This window comes from Phasianus colchicus, chromosome 2 (assembly GCF_987193195.1).
Source record: "Phasianus colchicus chromosome 2, bPhaCol1.hap1.1, whole genome shotgun sequence".
NCBI classification, from domain to species: domain Eukaryota; kingdom Metazoa; phylum Chordata; class Aves; order Galliformes; family Phasianidae; genus Phasianus; species Phasianus colchicus.
This window is the reverse complement of record NC_143437.1, coordinates 32,124,344-32,134,451: the sequence shown is the minus strand read 5'-3', so window position 1 is coordinate 32,134,451 and position 10,108 is coordinate 32,124,344.

Sequence of the window (10,108 nt, the reverse complement as noted above, 5' to 3'; positions counted from 1 at the left end):
TAGGATCCATTCAAACTAAGCCCAAAAACCAAAACCAACTTTAGTGACCCAAGCGTGTGCATGGGTTATAATGTCCTTCATTAGACTTATTAAAAGTACCTATTCAGATTATGAAAAATACCCATTTGCCATGTATGTAGGATGCTGGCATTAAACACCAACTACCACAGGTGGGAAATATAATATGTACTTAGAAATCTTTATAAATCTCCAAGCACATGAGTAAAAAGAACAACGCAACTCTGCGTTTTTGATGAGCTTTATGTACTTCAAATTCTCTTATGCATCCTTTTTCCACTTCCATTATTGAATCTTGCATTCTTTGAGGGAGTTGGGCTTCATTATTCCTTTTATTTTCTGTGAGATAGCCGTAAGAAGGACACCCAAGAGAAATTACTGGCAAATACCTGCATTTTTACCAAAGGTCTGTTCAATTTTTAGTATGAAATGTCCCAGAATTCTTCTGTGTGAATTCAGTGAATTAAGGTCACTGAATTAAAAGTTACTTAAAGGTAGGTATTTGTATAATTTACTTCAGAAGCTTTGTTTTTAAATACAGCTTTTTCTATGGGATTCGGTTGTTTTATTTGATAAGATTACTCACTTCCTGCTACAATCAAATGGTGAGTGATGGACACTCTGGGCAGTGTGTCCCAAGTTGGTCAAAAATTCTTGAAATATGTTGTCTCAGTTAAGGAAAAAAGAAAACAATATTGCTATCAATTCCCCTAGAGTGAAAAATAATAATCTAGTTGTACTCTCAGCAGTGCAGATAACTGTATAGATAAGTGGTGGTAAAGAATATCTGCTGCTGACCTTGCCAGGTAATTGTATCCTTCATCTTGGTGTGGTGATTTTATAGCAGTAGTTCACATCTTTGTTGCTTCCAGTCTAGATTACCTTGGCTATTCTTTCTGCGTGCATGTTGCTTGGAAACTGCGGCTACACAGAAGAAGGTGGTAGTGTGTGTGCTCAGCGACAGTGTTGGTTGTACACAGCATTGTTTTCAGCAGCTGCCTCCTCATTTCCAAATGGTTAATTTAAGATTCAGGCTTTAATTCCTGAAGTTCCAGCTGGTACAAAGCCCACGTGCAGCCTGCTTCTCCAGCTGTGTCACTAATGGTCAGTGGTTGTCAGCAGGCTCACCTAAAATAGCATCTGCCCTGTTCAGTCAGGAAAGGCCTGGAAGCAAAGCTCTTTAGTGAAGCACTCAGCTCTGATGCATCCAAGCTTTAATTTATTGACTTGTCTCATCATTCTATCAAGTGTTCCCTATTGGGTTATTATTGTATTGTACTAACAATCTCTATGGGTTTGGAATTATTTTCTCATTTTGATAGCAGTGTTAATTTTTTAATATTTTGTGTTTAAATTATCCCTGGATATGAAGTCAGTACAGAAACCATACAAACTCTCATCAAGTAGAAATGAAATTTCAGTGCAAAATGAAAAACGTGGGTCTTGAATTACATCAGGTGAATTTTGTTTCTTGCCTGTCTTGAGGGCACAGTGTTGTTTATTTTAAGCTAAATGTGAAAGTGTCATAAAGGAAATCTGCCTGTAATACTAAGATAATGTGATCATAACTATGATTCTATGGCTTATTTTTAAGTTGTCTACTGCAGATGGTAGTGACTTTTAGTAAAGTTACATAGGACACATCTAGTGATGGACAAGTGTTAAATACCTTCCTTGTGGGCAGTTTCTTACCACTGAAAAATGAAAAGGTATTAATTTGTTCTGTTTTTTGGGTTTTTACATTCATTTAAGTGCTTTGTCTTTGCTGATGAAACGAAGTACATGGCTCCTTTGCTCACATTTCTTTGACCAGGATCTAACTCAGAACTTATTTTTTTTATGTATTGATCAGTGATGATTCCCTGTTACCTGATCACAGTGTATTCTGAGAAGAATTGGTGAAGAAGCTTTATGAATTTCAAGAACTAATTATTGAATTTTGTTACCATTTTATTTTTCTCCCCCTTTCAATCTCCTCAGCTGTTGAGTAGAATCCTCTTTTGCAGTGAATACTAATGCAAGCAGAACTCGTAGTTATTTCATTGTTCATTTTTAAACCTGTCTGTGGGTTTACATTAGTGTTATGGAATAAAAAATTAGTTCTAATTTTCTCTAGTGTTGTATGCACATGTTTCTTGGAAACAGCATGCTATAACTGAACGCAGTAGGGTGAAAAACTCTGCTAAGTAAGTAAAATGTTTAGGTTTGCTTGGTTAAAAAAAAAAATGTTCAGAAATTGCCCACCTATTTTGAAAAATAGGGAAAACAAATTGTGAACCTATATACATCTCTCTTTATTAGGCAGACATGTACTACATATAGCTTGATAATGTTCAGAGCACTAGCCAAGTAAAAAAATAAATAAAAAAAATTAGATTTTCCAGTGACTGCCTTTTTGGCCTTCAGCAATAGTCCATCATAGATCAAGCAGGAACAGTACAGGATATCTTTTGTGTGGAATAGTGCTGTTATTAAGATGTTTGCTTTTTTCTTCCATAGACAAATCAATTGACTGCTCTCAGGAATGTTTCTCCTTCTGTTTATATTACACTTGTAATATATTACAAATTTGTTGTACCAAGTTCGCCCCTTGTAGGTTGTGGTGCTTATCTGTGTATTTTGGAAACTGGGATTGGAAGATTACCAAATCAGTATGGAATTCCTTCAGAATACCTTATAGCTGTCATCATTACAAAATACCTCCACAGTATTACCTTCATTCACTGCTTTATAACCTGAGAAATAAAAAATTGCTTGAGATAAATTTGAGGAATAAATAAATACAGATACAGTCGCTTGCTGTTCCAGAAGTTGGTAGGGATTATCTGCCAGCAATGGCATGAAAACCATTGAGTACAGAGCAGCTTCCTTGTACGTGTGCTGGCTGCTGTCATTGATGTGTGAAGTTATGTGAACTACTGTAAGACTCACTGTCACTAGAAACTCCTAAATCTGCTTCCTCTGATTTGTGTATCTGAGATTGTAAAAGATGCTGCACTAGTAAGGCTTCACTTTGTGTGTGGTACAGTGATTTTTTTTTTTTCCCCTGTGAAAATTCTGGGTGTAGAAGCCCAAAGGGACATGGCAGTTGCCTGTTGCACATAATAGCTTGAGAGTTCTGCTGCACCAGCACTTGGTATTGAAGAAAGGTCTTTCAGAACCACTGCACTCCCCAATGCTGACACCTTTAGTAGTACATGGCCCTTACCCATGATGATTTCTATAGGGCATTTCAGCCATGAAGGACCAACGGGGTCTTTCCTGTGTCTGCAGTCATTGCTGTTCCAATGTCTGATAAGTTCTTGCATTGCTCTGAACTGGCTTAAGAAGGTGAAGTTAATTAAGAGTTTACCGACTTAGGGACAGTTAAGTGTCAAAATTTGGGTAAAAAGTGAGTAAAATCCTATAGTGCCTGGTGTAATTGTAAAAGAACCGTTACCTAAACCTGTGTGCCTGGATTAGCACACTGATAGTGATCATTCTTCATCATGCACACGTTAACACCAAAATAGTTCTTGATAGTGACATTTTCTTTTGAAGTATTGATCAAAAGCTCTGTTGGCTTCCTACAGACAGTTCTGCATTCCCTTAGGAATGGCTCCCAGAACAAAGTTTGCCAGTCTGGTCAGATTTGTGGGTTTGTTTGTTTGTTTTTTGGTTTTTGTTTTGTTTTTGTTTTCAAATGAATGCTCCAGTTTGAAAAGCCTATTTGAAAGCTAAGAGTTTCAAGAACACACAAATGGATTTCAATGCACTTTCCATTAGTATTCTTCCTAAACAATTCACAAGCATAATTCATTAGTAAGAGTAATATCAGGAACATTAGATGAGAACACACCACTCTGGAATGGATACGCATTCTCTTGTAAAAGCTTGGGTTCCTGCAGATGAGAAACAGTCCCCTTCTCACAGCTGAGGGTCTGGGCATCACAGCATGTCAGAAGACATTTGTTCTCTGCTGCTAAGAAGGTGCTCAGCCAGGACCATGAGGAGCTCAACTGTGGATGGATGAAAGAAAGGTAAGACTGGATCCTCAGCAGAGACTTACTGATTCAGCAGATGAAGTAGCAGCACCAATGAAAAGATAATCTCTTTTTATTTTGTTTTGGCCTTGTTGGCCTTCAGCCTGTGTTTCTTGGGCAGGGCCAAACCCCACAGTAGTGTATTTTCCCTGTTTCTTTCCCTGTTGGACCTTCCTGTCTCCTTCCTTGCCTGTGTTCCTTCCTACACTTTCTCATCCCCCTGTACCTTAGACCACCTTGGTGGTAATGCTTACTAAGAATCTCAGTAAGAGGAGTGTGGTGGGCCACTCAACTTCCCTTGCTACTCCAGACCAATGGCTTTTCCTTCTCCCTTTCCCTACCTGGGTGGCTTTTCAAGCTGTAACATCCTTCTCCCTTTTAAATATCCTGTAAAGTGTAAGTAGCTAAGACTCATGTCTTCAAAGGGAGATACGTGAGGGAGCTGGGCAAATTGTGTCTGAATAAGCAGGAAGAGTCACAGAGACTGAGCAAGTATGTGTTGGGGCTGCTGCTGCTGAGGTCAAAGCAGGCCAGGTTGGGTTGCTAGCATGGAGAAGTGCTGGCAGAGCTGCAGGCAGCGGGTGAGAGGCTGATGAGAAGAAGTACAGCCTGCCTGGCTGCTGCAAGCTGTCGAGTACTGAGCACAGAAGGGAAAGGTCTGCTGAGAGTAGGAGGTCTGCCTTAAAGAGGAGGTTATGTATGATTCAGAGAGTAGTAGAGGGTTCTGGGGGACATAAATTACCATTTGTCGTTGTTGGAACAAGGTCGTTTGTTTGTGGAGGCTGTTATCTAGTTCTCAGCTGGGTATAGAGGGTCTCAGGTGTTTTTCTGCTTCTGTCATTGTGTGCTAAAAGAAAAATAAGTCTGAACTGCACTTATATCTGTGGGCACAGTCCTGCTGTGCATGATGTACAGAATGGCTTCTCATTTTTTTTGCACAGGCTTCACACTTCAGAGATGATGGAGTTTGTATTGACCTTCCTAGTGTTCATATCTCCTATAGGTTTAATGATCTGGCTGAATGACTTCTCTCTACTGAGGTCTTGGGCAGCACAGGTGAAGTTAGCAGCAGGTGATATTTACTCTGCTGTGAATTGGCATTTGGATTCCCACAGAGCCTGTTATCTTCAAGATACTTCGTACAAGTCCTGCCTTTGATGCCAGAGTTGGAATCACAGAATTACTTGTGTTGGAAGAGACATCAAAAATCATCTAGTTTTAATCCCACTACTGCAGGGTCCAGCACCTCACCAACCTCTCAGTGAAAAACTTACCCCTGATGCCTAATCTAAATCTTCCCCCCTTTAGCTTAAGACCATCCCCCCTCATCCTATTGTTATCAGACTACACAAAAAGTCAGTCTCCCTCCATATTATAAGCTTTTTTTAAAGTAGCAGAAGGTTGCAGTGGGGTCTCCCTAAAGACTTCTCTTCTTCTCCAGACAAAACAAGCACAGATCCCTCAGCCTGTCTTTCATAGAAGAGGTGCTGCAGCCCTCTGACTGTCTTTGTGTCCCTCCTCTGGACCTGCTTCAAGAGCTCCAAGCCCTTTTTGTGCTGGGGGCCCCAGTTCCTGGATACAGTAGTCCAGATGGGACCTCACAAAGGCAGAGTGGAAGGAAACAACCACCTCCCTCTCCCTGCTGACCACCACTCTTTTGATGCAGTCCAGGATACTGTTAGCATTTTAGGCTTCACATGCACACTGCTGGCTTATGTCCAGCCTCTCATCCATCAAGACTCCCAAGTCCACTCCAGGACTGCTCTTCAGGAGCTCTATGTCCCTGCACATACCTAGGACTGACCCAACCCAGGTGCAGCACCTTGCACCTGGCCTTGTTGGACCTCATTAATTTCAAATGGGCTCACTTTTCAAGGTAGTCCAAGTCTCTTTGGATGCTGTCCCTTCCTATCACATTGTGTTTCGATTCAGCTGCCCATTGGCTTTCCTAGTTGATGGCACCACCAGATTTTCCATCAGAAACAGGGGTACCAATTAATTCTGGAATTGGCAGTCTGATGCGGATAGGATTAGAGACAAGATAGCACTAACATCATTTCTGAAATCTAGACCACTGAATGCTGCAGTGTCTCTCTGTTCAAAAGAGGGACATGAGCTCCCTGTAATCTGATCTTCATTTTCTGTGTGGGAAGGTCACTTCTGCTAGAATCACTGTAATCACAGAATTGTAGGGGTTACAATGAATCTCTGGAGATCAAGTCCTGTTTCCTGGTAAAGCAGGTTCCCTACAGCAGGTTGCACAAGAAAGTGTCCAGATGGGTTTTGAATATCTCTGGAGAAAGAGACTTCATAATCCCTATGGGTAATGGCTCGTGGCTTTCTAAGATTTGAAAACTGCTGCTAACAGATAACTAGCATTCCTTCTGAAGCATTTAAAGCATGAGTTGATAGCGGGTCTTTGTAAAATGCCACCTCTATGGTTGTGTTTTCCCTCTGGTACCGAATTGAAATACATAAACCTGCCACAGGATGGCAGCAATCGACCAGGTTTGAAGCATCCTCTCACGGGTCCAGGATTGCATTTCAAGGGGAGAGAACAAGTATTCGAGCTAGATCATTTGATCCACGGTATGAAAAATACACGCGAAGCTTTGTGCATTTGTATCCAATATTAATGAAAGGCATGCTTTACAAAATTTATCACAAAATTTGCTTAGCTCCAAGAGTTTGCCTGGGATGAGTTCTGGGTATCATGTAGTTGTCTGTATGGGAGTTCATTTTGGGGGAAGTGCGTTCTCTCTTCTTAGTGAGTACCTGTTTCGTACTCCCTTTAGATTTGTGTTTCCATTGCCATAGGGTTGTCTGAATTACCACTGCAACGTGATGCCCTGCTGTGATACACTTTCAATTTTCCTGGAATTCAGTGCCTATAACCACCAGTCATTAGCTTATTATAAAATGTATGTAAATTTGCTTAGAGCTAAGTTGCTGTCATCTCATCTGTAATAATGCTTGAAATATTTTTTTTTTTTTTTTTTTTTTACAACCAGGGTTCTTTTAAGTTGCTTGTTCTGGTCCCTCCTTCGTTCTGCCATTGATGTAATCAACCAGCTGTGACCGAAGCGACTGCCCCAGCACTGAGTGGTAAACATGCTGCATTCAGTAAGTCTACGTGGAATCTGAGGGGGGTTTATAGCCTTACACTTGTTACAGATTTCAGTAAAATGAAATTATTTCATGGAAGTCCTACTCTGTGTAGATATAGCTTTTTTTTTTTTTTTTTTTTTTTTGGGTGAAAAACAATTTTAAAAATGAATTAAAAAAAAAAACAAAAAACTGAAATGCAGAGATGTGGCAAGATATCTAATTAACAATCTCTCTGCCCTGGCTGTGTGCCTCACCTGTGCAGTACAGTCTCTCCCCAGGCCTTGCAAGGTTCACAGGTGCAAGCAGTTCTCATCAGGACAACCTTGCTGCAGGCACTGTGCTTGGATGGCTTGCAGAGCCAGTGGTGAAAGGGTCAGAGTTTCATCCTTCTCTTCTTCTGCCTGCTAACTGCACTGGGAAACACAGGTTCTCAGCCTCTTCTGTCTTTTGGTGGGTGTGTGTTTGTAAATCTCTTGGGTTTTTTTTTCTTTAGCTTGAAATAATTGGCAGGAGTGTCCTCTTGACATGAATGGTCAGAAAGTCAGGAATCCATGTGGTGGGACAGAGTGCACAGCAGTACATACAGTACAGCTAAGATAAGCAAGCCACAGCTGGAACCACAAAGCGTCCTCTGAAGTGAGGCAGGATTACCAGGCACAGAGGGAGCACCAGAAACTTCCAGCAAACCACAAAGACAGGAGTGAGACAGTCTTGCATGGTGGCTAGTGTGAAGGGGGGATGTGCATATGAAGGTCAGGTCCTCCACAGCAATGGTGATAATGCACTGTTAAGTTCAATCTTCTGCCCCTAACTGGAGCAACCAGTCTGGGACATCTATGAAACTGACATAAAAGCAGCTCCTGGTGGAGAACCTGGCTGCCCAGCCCTGGTAAGACCAGCAGTAGGAGGCAGGAGAGCTTCCTGCAGGAGCTGGAGTGCCAGGCTGGGGGACCAAGGAGAGCCGTGCAGTGTCAGGAAGGAAGAGCAGAAATGTCCAAACAAAAGCAGCATCCTCTGTCTAAACGTTTGCTTTTGTGGAGGGGTTGCAAAGCTATTTCCTGGATGCAAATGAAACAAACTTTGAATTGATGTTGAAAGTGAACTGGTGCTTACACTTCCTTACATGTCGTATGTGGGTATGTAGCTGACACACGGGGCCTTTTATCACATCCATAACTGGGCTAGGTGGAGGAACACATCCTGGTTTTCTGTGAGGCTGAGAATTTCTTCTGTTTTTAGTTTTGAAGAGTGGGGTCACAGATCTGCATTTCATATCCTAGAAACCTCAGCAATTTCCTGATGCCTTAGTCAGGACATTAAATGTCTTAGCACTACTGCTGTTTCTCATTCTGTTCTTACAAGTACAGAACTGATGAGGCTTTTAGTTTCCCTTTGTTTCAGGACATCAGTGATGGTATTTTCCTTCCCTTTCAACCTCAGAAGAAACTCAGCTCCACCCAGCACAGTGAAGTACATAGTCAGGGATGTAATCTGATTTGGCTTGGCCTGTTTTTTTCTCTATTACTTAGCATCAACACCCTAGACCCTTTCTGTACCTAGCTTGCAAAAGACAGATTATACAGACATGTCTGCATTCTCAAGCAGGGAAAACAGCTGGGATTTCTGAGGTGGGATGGAATGGAGGTCTGACTGGGAAGTTCAGAGATTTGGTGTTACTGTGTTCCCTGGACATTGCCTGTGAACTCTGTTAGAGGCAGTTTGCAACCAGATGGATTTTTGACATGAACCTTTAGCAGCAACAGTTTCCATATCGTTGCCTTTGATATCTTAGTGTCAATACTCTTAGCTAGCTCCAGTGAACCTCTGTTCCTTGTCCACCACAGCGTATAGATTTCTATTCCTCAGTGTTCTGCTTAGCTGCAGTGGCATTGGTAGCACAGCACAGTGAACAAGCCCATAGAAGATGTTCTGACTGGAACATGAAGGGTGAGGACAGAGCTGGACCAAGAGTGATATAAAATCACCACTAAGGCAGCAAGTGGAAATGAAGTAGAAAAAAGTAGAAGGGAAACAAGCTCAAACTGAGAAACTAAAGACTATTATATGTTGATACTGGGAGCTAATCTGAAATGCATTTATTCACTAGGAAAGTAACATGAATGAAAACCTCAGCATCACAATGACCAAAGAAGTGTGTTATAAATTTCAAGTACTTTGCTCATGTAATCAGTCGGTATGACTCAGTATTGCAGAGCCCAGCACCAGGCAAGCAACAGCCTCTCAAAGCTGTTAACAGCACTCCCAGCAGGAAGACTTTCCTGGTTTCCTCCACCAGCCCATGTAACAGTGTATTGTTGTTCTGGAGCTGTGGAAGGAGAGGAAACAACTGAGCCACTGATAAGGTCTGTATAATCTTGTGTGGGACAGAAATTCAGGTGTCTACAGATCTATAGAGTGAGGAGAATAATTCTAAACCAGACTTGTTTGATGATAGTTTTCCACTCCTCAGTCCTATCATGCCCGTGCAGACTCCTGAGCAGCCAGCTGCATCGTGGGGTCTTGAAAGCTCTGGAAGAGGCCTCCCCTCTGCTGTTCAGAACACCAGAAGATTTTCTTTCTTGACTGACAGCATGGTTCTGGTCTTTGCATTCATACATACTCAGTCTTCTGCTGGAAGTGATTTTTCTTCCTAGAAATCCCAAATAGAGTGAAAAATACAGTGTTTCTACAGAGAGCCATCTCAGCTGCTGTGTTTTGAATGACGTGGATGACTGTTTTGCTGCAGGGATAGAGAGCAATTCTCAGAAAAAGGAACAACCTTCCATCTGTGCTAAATTGCTCTTTTTTTTTTTTTTTTAATTTTTTCTCTGTCATTTGGAATAACCTTGATATCTTTCAGTGTGGTTTTGTCTTACTCTAAGTGAAAGTGAATGCTGTTTCTTAAGAGCGTTTTCAAATCAAGAATTCTGGTTTGAGGAAAAGCATTTGACCAACTCTTC